The sequence below is a fragment of the Sus scrofa genome, chromosome 9, assembly GCF_054392235.1.
Source record: "Sus scrofa isolate SSC_HxYL_T2T_F1_AM1 chromosome 9, Sscrofa_HxYL_maternal_Yorkshire_Landrace_v2.0, whole genome shotgun sequence".
NCBI lineage: Eukaryota > Metazoa > Chordata > Mammalia > Artiodactyla > Suidae > Sus > Sus scrofa.
Window position 1 is genome coordinate 44,479,410 of NC_139391.1, and position 18,264 is coordinate 44,497,673.

The window sequence follows — 18,264 nt, forward strand, 5'->3', positions numbered from 1 at the left end:
CCAAAAAAAAAAAAAAAAAAAAAAAAAATTTCATAAGTAATGTCAGGAATACATCTATATTTTTAAATAGCACCTATGTAAAATAACATATTTACCTGTATGGAAATGCTCTGGAAAAATGTCCTTAATTAATACACTTCCTATAAAGCAAATCTGAGGGAACTGAAACTTAATAGAAATGCTGATTTCTGCCCCACGCTCTTCATACTTTTAAACTTATTGGGGTCTGTGCCCCTGTGCATATTTTAAACATGGTTCAGAACTGCATCACAACTCAAGGAAATGGAAATTTTACTAATTTTAAGGAAAAGCAAAGGAAGAAACAACAAACTATTTCTAGGGCCACTGTCTTAAGGTTAAAAAAAAGATAAGGTCAATGTCTTGTAGGAAGAGGTAAATTCAAATTCTTTGGCAAAATGAAAAGGAATTAACTGAATTTAATATTCACATGCATTTTCTGAAACATATTCTTAAGGCTTAAAAGCAGCAGCAGTTCATGAAAAAAAAAAAAAAAAAAAAAAAGAGAGAGAGAGAGAGAAGAGAGAGAGAGAGAGCTATAAGCCACTGGACTAAACAGAGCCTCTGAATGTTAGCTCTCCCACCAGACCAAAGGCAATGGCTACAAATTACCATATTCCCAAAAAAATGACAGCCAAACTCTTGTATCCTACAAGGAAAAATGGCGATTACAACCATCAGTCAGCAGTGGCAGAAGGCTTGACAGCAAGTCACCAAACAGACCATTTACTGTTCTTCATCTTGTGCAATATGACCTTTCCAGCTCAGCCCACTAAACATCACAGTGGTCCATGAGGAGAAAATCCACATGGAAGCAAATTCCAAAATGCAATTTACCCTATAGGCAACAGACTTTTCCAGATTCTTCATCCCACTTTCCTCCACTCCCCTCTGGGTCATAACAGAACTTGGCAGATGTTAGAATTTGCTATGTATAAACTCTGGAGCCCAGATTAGAAAATTCAGCAAAGTATGTGTTTGGCACTGGCAAAAATGGCTGCTTTGTGGGCTGATTCGGATTTGCTAACTTAGGATATCTACAGTTTCAAAAATGTGTCCACAACTGTTGAAATAAAAAAATCAAAAAGAAGGCACGTGTCGCACACATCCCAGCACAGGCTTACAAGTCTTCTGAGATCATCCTCTCCATACCAACAAAATACCAAGGCCATTACACAATCTGTGGTTTCTTCTCATAGTTGAAGAAATTAATAGCTTTGGATACAAAACTTAGATAGCTTTACCCTGAGATATTCCCCCAGTCTTGGAACTCCCTGTATAGAATCCCAAAGTGCCAGTTACCAGACTCCCAAGCAGAGGTCTACAAAAGGTTCTTTTCATTCACCAGCAAACTTTCTTCATAGCAAAACTTCAAAAATGTCTTTTGGAAGAGGCTTCCACTTAGAAAAAGCGTCTGTAACAAACCTCAAGTGTATAGTAGTTTGTGTTCACCAAGTTGATAAAATCTATCTATACTGTATTTCATCTCATACTTCATTGCTAGTTCTTTTCCTTCAATTAAAATCAAAGAGTTAGCATCAAAGTACCGAATACACAGGATACATTTGGCATATGACATATGCCCAAGTTTAAAAGGGCTGAACCTTGGAAGAGGTAATTGCTCTGCCTGAATCATAAGTCATCTGACATACTGACCTAGAGAGCAAAACTATATTCTATAGTTTTAGGCAATGTAAATCTAGTCCATAATACAGTAAATTTTGCCATGTGAGGAATAAGGGTATTCATAGGAACTAATTACAGCCTAGAAATTAATTAATTGATCATAGGAGATGAGTTTACCCTTGTGAATTAGTAAGAGCTTGCTTGTCCATCTGGATATTAAAATGCTAGTCAGTAGAGGTTCAGTCATAACTTAATCAGTTGTTTGCTTTACATCAGATTCTTTTGGCCTCCATTTGTTCACCCACATCGTTGGAAGTTCCTTCACACATATCAAACAAAGGCAAACAAGAAACTTCAGCTTCCACATATGATTCTAAGGGGTTTCTTTGCAATAAATACTGCATTTACTTAGAGCAATAATGTACCTGCATAGAGATGTTATTGTTTTCTAAAAATCTAGACTTTGCAATGTAGTCCCTTAATAACACAAAATAAATACAACTAATACCTGTTCAATGAATAGACCAATTACAAATTTAAAAGGTCCTCCTTTACTTCTACATAGATACTGGAGTTACTAGCATTAATCTCAATCCAATATTTTAGATATACAGGCTCCAGGGAGAAAATGAGTTTATAATTTCAGATGTCTCCGTCAAGTCACATAACCAGGTCTGGGTTTCTACAGGGCTGTGGCAGCTCACTTCAGTTTGCAAAGAAACCCGTCAAGGGCATTAGCCATTCCGGTGGTGAAAAAAAGCATCGACGTATTTCTTATATTTTGGATACACACTTTTTTTTTCAGTCTTCCTCCTTTCTCTGAAAAACAATTTTTGTTACACTCTGAACAAAACTTCTGCTATCAAGTAGACATTTCCAATGTCATTAACAGTGCAGAAAGAAGAGCCTGGCCTTGAGGCAAGAGAATGAAATCGGCATCCCAACTCTACCAAGGTTTCTTATCTGTAGAACAACTACTTTGATAAAATTGTTATAAAGGTCCAAAGATAAATCACCTAGTATAATAGCTAGTAGAGAACAGGTAATTAATAGATATTGGCTGTTCTTATTGTTATCATTAGTACCAGCACTATTATTATTATTCTACTTATCCTTGATTGGATCCCTATCCTGTTTCTAGCAAATTCAAACTTGTCGCTTTCTTCGAGCCCTCTAACCAAACTCAGTTTCCTAACTTTCAAGAAAAGACCTAGTCTTGAGCTTGACAGAGAAAACATATGAAGAATTCTTTCTTTCAGGAGTTCTTGTTGTGGCTCAGAGGGTTAAGAACCCAACAAGGATCCATGAAGATGTAGGTTTGATCCCTGGACTCACCCAGTGGGTTAAGGATCTGGCACTCCCACAAGCTGTGGCATAGGTCACAGATGCTGCTTGGATCCCACATTGCTGTGGCTGTGACATAGGCTGGAGCTGCAGCTCCAATTCGCCCCTAGCCTGGAAACTTCCATATGCCACAGGTATAACCCTTAGGGAAAAAAAAAAAAAAAGAATTCCTTCAATTTCCTTTCTGTCTCTAAACATTGTTATGCACCCAAACTTGCGTTTTCTTTTTTATTACAGAAGAAGCAGGCCTTTCGGCCAACCTCAGACAGGTAATAAGTGCCGATAAATGTCAGTCACTAGCTATCCTCAAACAAAAGGAAGAGCAATTTCCACACTTCCTATTAGAGAAGACTGATGCTGGTGCTCCAACTTCAGGACCCACAACCACCAACACTTGTGTGACTATGGAGAATGGCTACTGGTTTTACTATAATCTATTACTCTCTTCTACATCCTCAAAATTCACTTAGCTGACATAAAGGAAGTCAAGTTCCCATAAAGTATCCACTGGTTCAAACTCATAGAAACAGAAAGTAGAATGGTGTTGCCAGGGACTGGGGGTAAGGGGAAATGGGGAATTTTTTATTGGGTATAGAGTTTCGATTTTGCAAGACGATAAAAGTTTGATTGCACAACAATGTGAATGTGCTTAACACTAGTTAATTCTACACTTAAAAACAGGTAAAATAATAAGTTTCATGTTATGTGCTAATTTTACCACAATTTACAGACACATACACACACAGGTACTAGCTCGGTGCCACTTCAATATGACCTCTGCCAACCTTTGTCCTGAATCCATCTTCTGGAACTCCATTCAGATTAAGGTTAATGTTCATTTAGCCATTTCAATTTGTTTAAGCAAATTCCTGGCCAGCATCTGGATTGAAACTTACATAAACTATGTTTTTATAAAAGATAAAAAAGATGGGTTGTTGTTGAGGTATATTTGGGGTTAGAAGTAAATATATTTTCAGAGATAACAAATACAGCATTTGCTTCCCTTGACCTAGCAGAAATAAATACTAAAATAATTCTCCAAGAATATTACTCACACTCCCATGGAATCTTCTGACATCTGCACACAGGATACTTGGGACAGAGGTATGGAAGAAAATAAACATGTGGCAGAAAACTCTCTTAAAATTACCTGCTCCAATAAAACTCAGCAAATGAAATCCATGTTGTAGGAAAAAATTTGACTGGAGATGCAAATATTTATAAAAACTATGGTTTAAAGACGATCTATTTTTAGGAAGGAAAATATGCAGTAAAACTAACATAGCAACAAACTAAAATGCAGGGTAAAAAGATAATAGTAAACTATTTCAACCAGAATAAGGAACTGTACTTTTGAGGGTTATTTTTTAAATGTTGAATGTTAACTACACACTCTTTACCTCAAGACGATGAAGAATCATTATATAGAGAACAGAGGTGTGTTAAACACATACAAACACATTGTGTACATAACTAAGTTTGGCTGTAGTCACAGAACTTACCTGCAGTTTGGGTGGTAAGACTGACTCACCGCATGAGGTATGTAAAGGACTCTGCCTCAACACAGAACCAGGTCATGTTAATACTAGGAAGATCTTTGGAAATATCTTATTCTAACCTAAGCCCTTTGTTTCATAGATGATGAAACTGAAACACTGGAGGGATAAATAAAACCCTTATACAAAACAAACCGTTTTGGCATTCCCATCATGACTCAGTGGTAATGAACCTGACTGGTATCCATGAGGATGTGGGTTCGACCCCTGGACTGGATCAGTGGGTTAAGAAATCGGCATTGCCATGAGCTGTGGTGTAGGCTGCAGATGCGGCTTCAGATCTGGTGTAGCTGTGGCACAGGCCAGCAGCTGCAGCTCCAATTCACCCCCTAGCCTGGAAACTTCCATATGCAGTGGGTGCAGCCGTTTAAAAAAAAAAAAAAAAAAAAAACCTGTTGCAATCCCAGCATATAAAAATTCATTAACTTTCTAATATACCAACATGAATTTATAAGGATGTAATAATGATGATAATTTCTAAAAGAACATATTCATAATAGTCACTATCACAAGCCCTAGGAAAAGTGTGTGAGAATTTTATAGAGAAAACTACAAAAAGTTAGTAAAGGACCTAAACGAAAAAGATGTGCCTTGTCCACAGACAGAAACGCTTCATGTTGAAAAGACCTCAACTCGCCCTTAAATAAGCCACACTCCAGTCTCTCTTCCAATAAGACTACAATAAATAAAAGAATATTCTTCTACGTTGTGGGAGATAATGGCAAGGGGGCACAGAGAGAAGAATATTGGGGATTAAAACAGGAAAATAAGTCATCTTACTCAAGCAGTTTAAACTTTAAGTGCAGGTTTCTAGTCTGTAATGCCCAGCCAGCAGTACCTTTCCTTTTATATTCATTATTTTGGCAAATTCAGATGTCCCTCAGATCTGTGTTTTCATGCAATTTTCTATATTTGCTTTCAAAATCAGTAAGGGCTTTGAATTTTGGAAACAATACAGGCAGGCCAGAAACAATTCTGACATTACAATTTTATAGCTCACCATACACTGATTTAAAGGCTGCACACACTTGTACCTCAGTATTCTGCCACTAGGGTTCTTGAAAACAAGCAGAATGTTGCTGGCTGGACACCAATACAAACGATCCTTCCAACTCTCTAAAGGTCAAGAAGAATAAGGTCAGCATCCCAACTCTCACACCTCCAGAGCCAAAAAGAAACAGTATTACAAAATCCTAATAGAAGTTACATATGAAAACTAAAGGTAACCTTAGTTATTTTTAGTTAGTAGTCTAAAGGTAAAGAAGAGATTGAGTAAATTAAAATGAAAACTCGGACCTGACTATATGGAATTAACGTCCTAGTACTGTGGGTTTCCAAATTAAATCCCACGAGCAGATTTTGACACATGAAGTACGACAAGGCAGGACAATTAACAACTAAATCCTGGAGTTCACTGGTGGCTCAGCAGGTTAAGGATCTGGCATTGTTACTGCTGTAGCTCGGGTTCAATCACTGGCCTGGGGAACTTCTGTCTGGCACAAGCGAGGCCAAAAAACAAACAAACAAAAAACCCAAAAACCCACATAACTCAATCTTTGACCCAAACAAGATAGTTTTGGACAGTTTAACTCAAAAAGGTAACTAAACACACACACACAGGGCTTAAGGTTTAAACCTTACTGAAAACTGGGAAGTAAACAAGTGAAATTTCCAGTAATGTCTTCAGTTTCTTTAATTTGTTTTTTTTAATTTTTTTTTTTTAGGGTCACACCCACAGCATATGGAGGTTTCCAGGCTAGGGGTGGAATCAGAGCTGCAGCCGCTGGCCTTCGCTACAGCCAACAACGCCAGATTCAAGCTTCATCTGGGACCTACACCACAGCTCAAGGCAACATTGGATCCTTAACCCATTGAGGGAGGCCAGGGATCAAACCTGCAACCTCATGGTTCCTAGTCAGATTCGTTGACCACTGAGCCATGACAGGAACTCTGGAGTCTGCATCTCTAACAAGCCTTCAGGTGATGCTAGTGCTGCCATGAGGATGCAGGTTTCTTTCCACTGAGCCATGACAGGAAGTCCTCTTTAGCATTTTATTATATCAGATCCAAAGCTGCTGAAATTTAAATTTAAGTTTGAAGACAGGAGCAAAAGATATTTTTCTCTCTCATACACAGAAAAAAAAAAAATTGGTAATAGTATATATTCTGTGAGAAGGAAGTAAAAACAGCCTGCATTTTAATGATGTAGTCATGTAAAGAAAAGGCTATGGCTGGACACTGACTATGCAGCCTGCGTAGCAAGCCATATAACATGGTGTTTACTAAAACCAATCCCAGTACTGCTGTTGATTAGCCAAGTACCAGCATCTGCATTAAGTCTACCATTCAGAGGTGAGAACTTCCCTGAGTAAAAACTATTACAGAGGCCAAGTGTCTAGACTTGAGGAAGAAATCTGCCAACATCAGAGAGCTTCCCCAGATCAAAGAATGCGCTTTTTCTCCCCTTTGAGAGAGAATTGGAGAAAATGCTATGAATGAGGCCCAATGGTCAGAAGGCTAAACAAAGCTGTGTTTATCATTTACTCACTAATGAGTAAAGCAACAGTTCTAAACTTACAGGACTTCAGAATACAGATGTGAATGCCTCAGTATAATAATCCAGATTATTTTATTAAAATAAATATCTAAAAGTACACTTATATAAAAGAAAACATTATTTCCATAGTTTCTTCAAGAATATAGGACAGACGTTCCCCTGTGGCACAGCAGGTTTAGGATCTGACATTGTCACTGCAGCGGCTAGGGTTGCTGCTGTGGCACGAGGAACATCCTGCCACAGGAACATCCACATGCTGTAAGCAAGAGAAAAAAGAGAGAGAGAAAACGTAGATCAAAAGACCAGTGAACTACCTAGAGTTATATAGGGATAATCCCTTTGACAGGCTCCCAATTCTTAAACCTTAGCTTTCCCTAAGACTCCCTCTGCTTAGGCTGCTACTTAATCAGTCCTCCCAGACCACGTATCTCCAATCGGAACATAAAAACTTCCATGCCAGGCTTTGTATTTTCAACCATCACCCCCTAGATATCACCCTCCTGTTCTCCATTAACTAAAGTCAGCCCATCCATAAACTGATGGCATTTTCTCTTTCCCTGCCAAATTTCCTCTTCTAAATTCCCTTGTCACCTAAAAGCCTTATTTGGATAAAGCAATAATTAATCTACTTCCTAATTAATCCACTTACCAGAGGTCTGCCTCCCCAAACCATTAATTCCTCATATTCCAAAAATGTTCTATCATAAAAGCAGTATCACAAAATAATAATCGCTACTATTTAATAGCTAAGTTTTCTGCATGAAGCTTTATGTATATTACCTCATTCAATCTAATCCTTAAAACAATTCCTTTTTTTTTCTTTTTTTTTTTTTTTTAGGGCCACACCCACAGCATATGGAGGTTTCCAGGCTAGGGGTCGAATTGGAGCTACAGCGACGGCCTATACCACAGCCATAGCAACTCGGGATCTGAGCCGTGTCTGCAACCTACACCACAGCTCATAGCAATGCCAGATCCTTAACCCACTGAGCAAAGCCAGGGATCAAACCCGCAACTTCATGGTTCCTAGTCGGATTCGTTTCCGCTGCACCACGACGGGGACACCTAAAGCAATTCTTTAAGGTTGGCATTACTATGCTTGTTTGACCAATGAATTAAACTAAGATTGAGGCTTATCTAAAGTCAGAGAAAGTGAGAGACCAAGAGTCTGATAAGTGAGAGACCAAGAGTTCAGTATCAGATACTAACTCAATCACTACCAAAAAAACGTGCCTCACTACAGATTTTTTTAAATGGAGGGAAGGGGGAAACCAGCTATAATCTGATCCCCCTAACAGCTAGGTTACTCATTTGTTATTTATCATACAGTGTCAGCCATGAAGTACACATAATTTTATATTACTAGAGATACTCTCAAACACAAATCTGATCTAAAAGATCAAACCAAAACTATATTTTGGTGGTTACCCATTGCTTAAATGATGAAGTCAAGTCATATTTCACAGTATGCCTCCAACCTATATTTGAATTATATCTTCTGATATTCTCAGCCCCACACTTTTTGGCACTAACCAACATACACAACTAGTAATTCTCATTCAGTTTCCTAAGGCCAGGTCTGTGCTCCATGTTTTTAATGTGGCCTTCCCTGACTTCTTTCAGCAAAATTAATTCCTCCCTCTTCCTGCTTCTATAGTAGGTTTTTCATTCCAAACTATAGCACAGACATCTATGTACGTATACACTCATACACATATATCAAGTTACTAGAGATTCTTAAAAAAGAGGGTCATCTTATCTTTTCCTATATTTAAACATACATACAGAAATGTCATATATTTTGCACCTATGGGGAAATGCATTTATTTGTGTAGTAAATCTTACTATGTCTGTTTCTAGTGCTTCCTTTCTTATCCACTCCTTACCTACACTCCATATATATTTTTTTTTCTTGGCCGTACCCAAGGCATATGGATGTTCTTGGGCCAGGGATCAGATCTGAGCTATAGCTACAAACTATGCCACAGCTGCAGCAACACCAAATCCTTAACACACTGTACCACAGCAGGAACTCCTCTATAGCGTATTTTTTAATTACATTACATTGAGGCCAAACTAAAACATCTCCTAATGTAAAAGTAAATGACATGGCAACAACCACTACAGTTAGGATCAACTATGTAGCACCTAATATATAGTAACTGCACGAATTGTTTCATTTGTATTTAAAGAAATAGGGCTTTTCACTGTGCTTTTAAGTAGTAGAAATGGCCACCTCGGCCCAGGATAGTGAGGTAACAGGGTCAAGGAATTAGGTTTAAAAGAGTATCACTAAGGGATCAAATGTGAACAGATTTTTAGATCTTTATTTCCTTTCCACTCTCCACAGGAACAGAAATGCTTTTCATAGACACAACTGATTTAAAAAGCAACAACAAATAATCATACAATAACTCTACAGTAACCAAACTATGCACACCATTTTTGTTTTTCTCTGTACAATGCCTCGCATTCCTAAAATATTTTAATTATAAAATGTCGTTTAATTGGAAAACATTTTATTTATTACAGTTTAACCCCACCTCCCCAAAATACCCTACAGACAACAGAATAAATTTACCTTTGTATGCCTGAAACCCCAAAATATGGTTATTTAGCTTCTATATGTGATTTCTTTTCTCTCTCTTTCTAATATAAATTCTGAGACTGCACAGGAATGGAGATTCAAGAAGAGATACATGTTCTTCCAGTATGGCTCTAAAGCAATATGGGGGGAAAAAAAACCCTCAAGTAAGGGGCTGGGGAGGGAACAGGGGCTGTAAGACATCAGCCAGGGTGCTAGGGGAGGCCAGGTTACCAAAGAAACTAAACAGTAAAGAATAAGAGGAAAAATGATTAGTTGGAAAACCTCTGAAATGCTTTTACAGGAGCTCAATTCTTTGTCCTAAATGACATGCTGCAAAGAGACCAATTTTCACAAATGACAAAAGGGGACCTGGAGCAGGCACACCTACTGCCAAGCAGCAGCCTCTTCTAAATTATGCAGTACATATACATCAATTAGCACAACCACCAATGCATTCGGAATCCATGATGCATCTTCTGACTGCTGAAACTCAAAATTTGTGTGTCTGTGCTATTTTTTTACGAGTTTCTGTCAGCTTAACATTTAAATACATATAAATGGTATATATATTTAAACAGATATAAATATTAAAAAACATTACTATTTATATAACACGGACTAGGTAAAGAGACTCAGCAAACCACAAACACTTAGGAAATTAGCTAACCTCCCTTCTTCCTTAAAGTCCAGTCTCAACTTGCTTTTTTTTTTTTTTTTTTTTTTTGTCTTTTTGTCGTTGCTATTTCTTGGGCCGCTCCCACGGCACATGGAGGTTCCCAGGCTAGGGGTTGAATCGGAGCTGTAGCCACCGGCCTACGCCAGAGCCACAGCAACGCGGGATCCGAGCCGCGTCTGCAACCTACACCACAGCTCACGGCAACGCCAGATCGTTAACCCACTGAGCAAGGGCAGGGACCGAACCCGCAACCTCATGGTTCCTAGTCGGATTCGTTAACCACTGCGCCACGACGGGAACTCCTCAACTTGTTTTGATTTGTCACATCTTAGAAGGAAAAAAGTGAAATTATGAAGTATTATTTATAAGTAGTCAGTAGTTAATGGCTTTGAAAAAGTTTGAAATGAGCAAACCTACTTGAAATCCCTAAGCAAAACCTTTGTTCTAAGGCCACTAAATTGTGTTGCAGTTAAGGAGATGGGAAATTAATAAGGGGAAAAATTACACAGAAGAAAATAACATTAATTTTATTTTCTCTGGAATACCTAACATTTTAGAGCATGACGGTTTTAAGACCATGGTTTCTGAAGCCACACTGGCTGTTCTACTCCTTGTTAGCTGTATGACCTTAAGAAAGTTTATTGCCCTTGCTGTGCTTCAGTTTTCTTACCTGTTAACTCACAGGGTAGCTATGAGGTTTAAAATGAAATCATGACTAAAGCACTTAGGACAAATAGTACTTGGTGAGGATTCAATAAAGAATCACAAAATCCCTCAGAGATTATCTAATGAATCTCCTCATCTTGACCTAGTCTATCCCCTGCAACATCATTGTCAGACTCAACTTCCTAAAACCTTCTTTCAAAGTGCATCAGGAACAGGTCACACCAAACTCAAACTACAGGTCTGGCTTTCAGCAACCTCTGAAACATGTCCCCCCCACACAATCTCTCCAACTACCGCCTCCAAACAATCAGTTTTTGCTGCTCTTCACTCACCCTCTCACAAAACATTCCTTTTTAATTCTGCCTTTGCAGCAACTACTCTTTTAAAAAGGTCCACTTTCCAGGCACCTCTTACTTTCTGCCTGTGTGAATATTGACTGCCCTCCCAGAACACAGTTCAGATTCCTTACAAGACTACGGTACTTTGACCTCCAAACCCTGTAAACAACCTCCAAACCCTGTAAACAACCTAGCTCCTGGGATAAACTGTGACTGTTCCCGACGTGCACTTGCTAGTTCTGACTAGACAGCTAACAATCTCCTTGGGGTAGGGACTATCTCTTCCCTTATCATTCACAGGATCCAGCAAAATGCTTGATAATAAAGCTTTCACTCTCTTGTTTTCTCAAGTAAAAATAAGGAACAAAATTTTACTCAGTAAATACAAAACATAGTCTACCTCTTAATTTCATATTATAATTTAACTATTTTGGGGGAGGAAATTAGAAAAGTCTCTTAAATATACCTTAAAATATAATTTTATGACCAGAAAATATCATATCAATTATATATAAACTTGCCCAAACCCAGTGACATGAGAAGAAGCAGATTCAACAGGATGAAAATATGGTAGTTCTCTACCCTGGATATAAAAAAAAAAAAACAAGCAGCAGAGGGAGTTCCCATCATGGCTCAGCAGAAATGAATCTGACTAGTATCCATGAGGATGCAGGTTCGATCCCTGGCCTCACTCAGGGGGTTAAAGGATCTGGCATTGCTGTGGCTGTAGTGTAGGCCAGCAGCTGCAGCTCCAATTAAATCCTTAGCCTGGGAACTTCCATATGCCATGGGTGCAGCCATAAAAAGCAAAAAATAAAATAAGCAGCAGAGAACTATTTCACTATCCTTGAATTGTTACCGGAAGCATGCAGACTCGAAATTGGCAGGTCCATGTTCGCTGACCAGTATCTCCTCCATCCATAATACTGTCACAGAGGACCTTTTCACTTTATTCCATTATCAGACAAGAAATCCCAGATCTACCCCAATGCAAGCAACTTTATATCTCTCTGAAGCTAACTTTAGGAAACAAGATTCAGAGGAAAATTATTACTAGATTACCTCTCTTGAGATTTCTTCCCTGCCACTTTTCCTTCATTCTGCCATACACCTGACTCCTTGGCATCTAGTCTGGGAGCAGGCATAAATCCATACATACAAGGAGGTATGCTAAGCAAAACACTAGTTATCTACTCAGCCAGTTCATCTGGCTCTAACAGGGCAGAAAGTCTGTTAGAGAGGCAGATCAGATTAAGGCAGAGAAGACCCTTAACAGAAAACTTTATCATTTGTACATCAATCATTCATTCAACAAACAAGGCACTAAATGTGTATCTACTACCATGTATCTTCTACTACTACTACTATATATACCATATACAAGGCACTACATGGGATCAAAAGAACTTAAATCATAGACTCATTCTATATTGGCTTATGTTTTTAATAAAAGGCATATGACATATCCTACAAAAAAGGCAAGTGGGTCATTTATTTATATTTCGCTTTGATTCAGAAAATATTTAAGGGAGTTCCCATCGTGGCTCAGAGGTTAATGAATGCGGCTAGTATCCATGAGGACAATGGTTCAATCTCTGGCCTTGCTCAGTGGGTTAAGGAGCTGGCATTGCCATGAACTGTTGTGTAGTTTGCAGATGCGGCTCAGATCCTGTGTTGCTGTGGCTGTGATGTAGACCAGCAGCTGCAGCTCCAATTTGACCCCTAGCATGCCATATGCCAAGGGTGTGGCCCTAAGAAGACCAAAAAATAAAGTTTAAGATAGCCTACATAAATACACACTGGATAACATATGAGGAAGGGAAAAAAAGAGAAAATAAGATTAGAAAGAAAGATAAAGGTAAGAGGTTTGCATGCTAAAATGAGAACATTAAGATCTTTAACATTTTTCCAGAGTTGGGCAAATGTACAATGTAAATAAAACATACAGAACACTACAAATATGAAGGAGCTACAGATCTCATCTGACCAGTGCAGTCCGAGAAGGCTGGGACCCAAAAGAGCACAACAGTGCCAGTGCTGACTAAGAATGTTGATTCTTTTTTTAAAATAACAAAGCAAAATTGAATACTGTTGCTCTTAAAAAAAAAAAAAAAAAAAAAAAAGTACACATGAGAGGCTTTTCTAGACAACTCCGGAACGGAATTACCCATCCCATCTCCTCAACTGTGCCTTTTTACTTTATATAACTATTCCTTCCTCCCATGTTTTTCACTATCTTTGTAACAACAATGCCTAGACCAAAGCACCAAGCGCATAGTAAGTGTTTAATTAATGTCTGTTTAATCAATTTAACAAACCAACTATTTTCATGGTTCCACTAACCTCTGGGGTCAATTAAAAGTTTTTTTTCCCCCTCTTACATTTTTAGAAATGCCCAGGAGAGACAGGAGTTGAGACAGCAGTTCCCACTGTGGCTCAGTGGTTTAATGAATCTGACTAGGAACCACGAAATTGCAGATTCGATCCCTGACCGCGCTCAGTGGGTTAAAAATCCAGCGTTGCCATGAGCTGTGGCATAGGTTGCAGGCGCGGCTCGGATCCCATGTTGCTGTGGCTCTGGCGTAGGCCGGTGGCTACAGCTCTGATTTGACCCCTAGCCTGGGAACCTCCATACGCCACGGATGTAGCCCTAGAAAACACAAAAAGACAAAAAATAAAATAAAAATAAAAATAAAAAGAACAGATTGAGACAGTGGCACCTTGTTAATGTTTCCTAATAGTATCCTATGCAGGTTACAATAAATAATAATCCAAAGATGAGCCCAGGGGCTCAGGGAAAGAAAAGTAAGTAAAAGACCAACAACTGATGTTCAAAAAGTATCTGGAATTCTTCTTCCTCTTACCTAGGAATTTTGGATGTAAAAAGAAACAAATGTTTAAAAATCTCAATTTCACCTAATGAGAGTCAGGAACTTTAACCACGATCTCTTCAGACAAAGAAACAAAATGGCAGGACAAAGGTATGGTTTTCATCATTTCCTCAACAACCTCGAGCCTCAGAAAGCCCCAGCCCAGCACACAGAGATCTCTTCTAACCTAGTGCTTTCCTCTTGCCACAACTTCAAGATCACCAAAATTTTTCAGAAATAACCATAGAATCATACATTTGCATGTGTACAGTTACATGAACTTTTTGCTTGATAAATGCAGTAAAAAGATAAATTACTGGTCACATTAAAATAGAAATTTAGTCATAATCCCAAAGTAGTCCAAGAAGCTGCTTTTATTTATCCATTTATTTATTAATCTAGGCCAATCATGAGCTAGAGCAGTGACCCGAGTCACAGCAGTGACAATGCCAGGCCCTTAACTTACTGAGCCACCAGGAAACTCCAAGAAGCTGCTTTTAATTGAACTAAGAGTGAACAATTAGAGAACTAATTTTATGAACTGATCCATTTCGAATAAATCAAAAGAGAATATTGACAACCATATAGACACTCCCCTCAAGAACAAGGGCATATCAAATCAAGGAACATTTTAAATCAGATTCCAGGTTCGGATAACTAATGATAATTTTTAGCTTTTACTTGAAAAGATTTATGAAAACATATTTTTTCACAAGCACAAGGAAACAAATCTTGCCTAGAGTTTGACCATACAGTTATAAATGATAGGAAAGTCCTGGAATCATAGGTTCAAGTGCAAAGTTTCAAGCATTTTGACATTTTTTTTATCAGTGGATACAGTTTACTTTTAGGGCCGTCACTTCTTTACATGAAGTTGCAATAACAAGGCAAGTATTTGATAATTGAGACATAGACTGGTGTTTGTGTTCCAATTATTGTTTTAAACCTTATGTTCTTCAACTTTTCTGAAACTGCAACTACAATTCCTCCAAAAGTCTTTAAAATCTGTGATTCCTCTAAACTCAGGTAGAATCAGCAATGGGAAATAAATGATAATCCTAACTGCTATCTAATCAATCCAGATGAACACATTTACCATCAGTTTAAAGTTAAACATATTTGTAGTCTTATCAGATTAGTAAGAGTATAATCTTATGAGACGAGGCAGTTAGGTCCCTAAGAAAATCTTTAATTGGAAAATAGTTTTTCATTCTTCTTTTTTTTTTTTTTTGGTCTTTTTAGGGCCAAACCCACAGCATATGGAAGTTCCAAGGCTAGGGATCAAATCGGAGCTGCAGCTGCCAGCCTACACCACAGCCACAGCAATGCCAGATCTAAGCTGCATTTGCTACTTACACTACAGCTCACAGCAACGCTGGATCCTTAACCCACTGAGCAAGACCAGGGATAGAACCTGCATCCTCATGGATACTAGTCGGGTTCATAACCGCTGAGCCACAATGGGAACTCCTGGAAAATATTCTTCATTTGAGGAAGCAATTCAGTAATTTTCCATGATCTAGCAATCTGGCTTTAAATATAAGTCATCATTCCATACTTTGCCTTAATTTAATGTCTTCCCAAAAGAATCCCATAAACTGGACAGGATGAAAGGTACAAAAATAAGGAAAATTAATAATCATTTTCATCATCACCATATCACCACAATATAATGTTGTGTTAAAGTCACAACATAAATTCTTCCAATAATTCATCAAAAGCTGAGCACCCAACCACCTTTTCATGTTTGTTTTTTTTCTGTTTTTGTTTTTGTTTTCTTTTTGCCACTTCTTGGGCCGCTCCCAAGGCATTTGGAGGTTCCCAGGCTAGGGTCTAATCAGAGTCACCAGCCTACGCCAGAGCCACAGCAACTAGGGATCCGAGCCATGTCTGCAACCTACACCACAGCTCATGGCAATGCCGGATCCTTAACCCACTGAGCAAGGCCAGGGACTGAACCCGCAACCTCGTGGTTCCTGGTTGGATTCGTTAACCACTGCACCACGATGGGAACTCATGTTTGTTTTTAAAAATACCATTAAGTTTTTAATTACAAAGTAATACATGTTTATTGTAGAAAATTTAGAAAATATACATCAACAAAGAAGAAAATAATCACTAGTATAACCACTCATGGAATGCAACTATTGACACTGTAGTGAACAGCAGTCTACCTGTCACCTGGCTCAATGTTTTCCACCTCGAGCTCAACTCCACCAGCACCCCTACCTCTTCCAGGTCCACCTGGATAACCTACCCTAAATTCCTTGAATAAGTCTGTAATTTTTTCCTATATGTACACCTATAAATATGAAAGTGAAACTATACATACTTACTATACGGAATATGTTTTTTCCACTTCAGAACACACATTCTTTATCTTCCAATTCCAATGTCTTTACACAGCTTTCTACAACATTATGAAAATGTATCATGATTTAAAATTACTCTTTTAAGAGGAGATTTTAGGTTTTTGTTTTGTTTCATTTTATTGCTATTCCAAACAATGCTGCAGTAAATATTCTTGAGGGGACATCCTTACTTTGACCTACTATTAGTTCCATAAGACAAACTTCTAAAACTGAAACTGCTAAGTCAAAGAGCATACACTTTTAAAGCTGTTGGTGTATTGTGGATACCTACCACTAAAGTTGTGCCTAAAGTGTGCCCCACCCACAACACTTAGTATGATTTTTTTTAAAAAATAATTTTTTGCCATTTTGGCAAGTAAAAAAGAATGTCATTATAACTGGCTTTTTTTTTTATTGTGGGTGGTATTATATATACGATATCTAATATTAGATATGTATGTTAGATAATTGTATGTTTCTTCATTGTTGCTAAAAATCTCTATCAGTTCATTTTTAGCTCAAAAGACTCTTTGCCTAACCCCTAAATTTTAGTAGGCTTATATAAAAGGGGAAAGTAAAATAAAATACATAAACAGCATAAAATAACACTGTTCTGCTAATCCTGTCTTGGAAACTATCTCCTCAAATCTAATGTTGGGCAAAATAATTTCTATTACTTACGCTCCAATATAGAAGGTATACACAAGACAGTTGACACAATACCTTGAATAATAAAATCTATCTGCAATTAGCTACACATTATTAGAGCTTATAAGTCAGATCAACCCACTTGGGATTTGTTTGTTTTTTAACTACTTTCTTAGACATCGCTTTAAAAATCTTAAATGCATTTTAATGCACAGTCCTGTCATAAAGCCAAGAAATAATAAAACAGGAAGAATATCAAATCTCTTTAATGCTGTCATATTACTAAACATCAATGACAAAGCATCATATTAAGGTGATATATCTAATAAAAGTAATATCTGATCCCATTAAATTACAACTGATTCATCTCTTGTTACCTTGTCCAAACCAATCTGAAAGACAAAGTAGCTTTCAAGCTCAAGATTTTCTCTAACTTGTCCAACTCATTTAGATACTGCCAAGGCCAGCTTCAAAGTTAGTATCTGGTTTTTAATGAATGAATTTCTTAAAGTTTATTAATATATTTACTTGATGCCAGCATAGCTGGAGGGGAAATAACTAGCCCAATGAGATCATTAGGCATTAACACCAGATTATAGTAACATTAGGAAAGGACAACAGGTTGCTTAGCAGCAGTTTTCCAAACGTAGTCATATGAAAAAAAAAACCTGACAGTAATCTTCTCTGCAGAGAATCACAGACTAAATCTATTCATAAAACGGTATTCACTGATCTCTCAGCAAAGGAGCCCAACTTAAAAAGCCTACCTTCTTGGCAAATTTTCCTCATAAACAGAAACTAGAACATGGGATATCATTATTCCCTCTCTTCAAAGTTCTCCCACCTTCAGATGGGTGGGAGGGATAGCAAGGAAACCTTCCACTCCAGAGGTTCATGTCACTCAGCTACACACCATCTAAGTCAATGTCATAACTCATTTCCAGATCACCTTTCAACGTGTGGAGAATGTGAAAATTAATAAAGGGAAGCCTCACTAAAATGGAGTCAGGAAGCCAGAAGGGGGATC

At 37.9% G+C, this 18,264-nt stretch overlaps 1 protein-coding gene across 30 annotated transcripts in view; it reads right to left on the reverse strand.

Annotated features, from left to right (window-relative positions):
* The window catches only part of SIK3 (SIK family kinase 3), a 293,253-nt gene that overhangs the window by 130,579 nt on the left and 144,410 nt on the right, over positions 1–18,264 (reverse strand). For 7 of the 30 annotated variants that reach the window (XM_084976162.1, XM_084976161.1, XM_084976153.1 and 4 more), the window contains one exon: positions 16,575–16,648. The exons of the other annotated variants lie outside the window; for them this stretch is intronic. The gene's annotated coding sequence lies outside the window, so the exon portion shown is untranslated. Of the gene's footprint in view, positions 1–16,574; positions 16,649–18,264 lie in introns of those variants that run through there. 30 annotated transcript variants of the gene reach the window in all.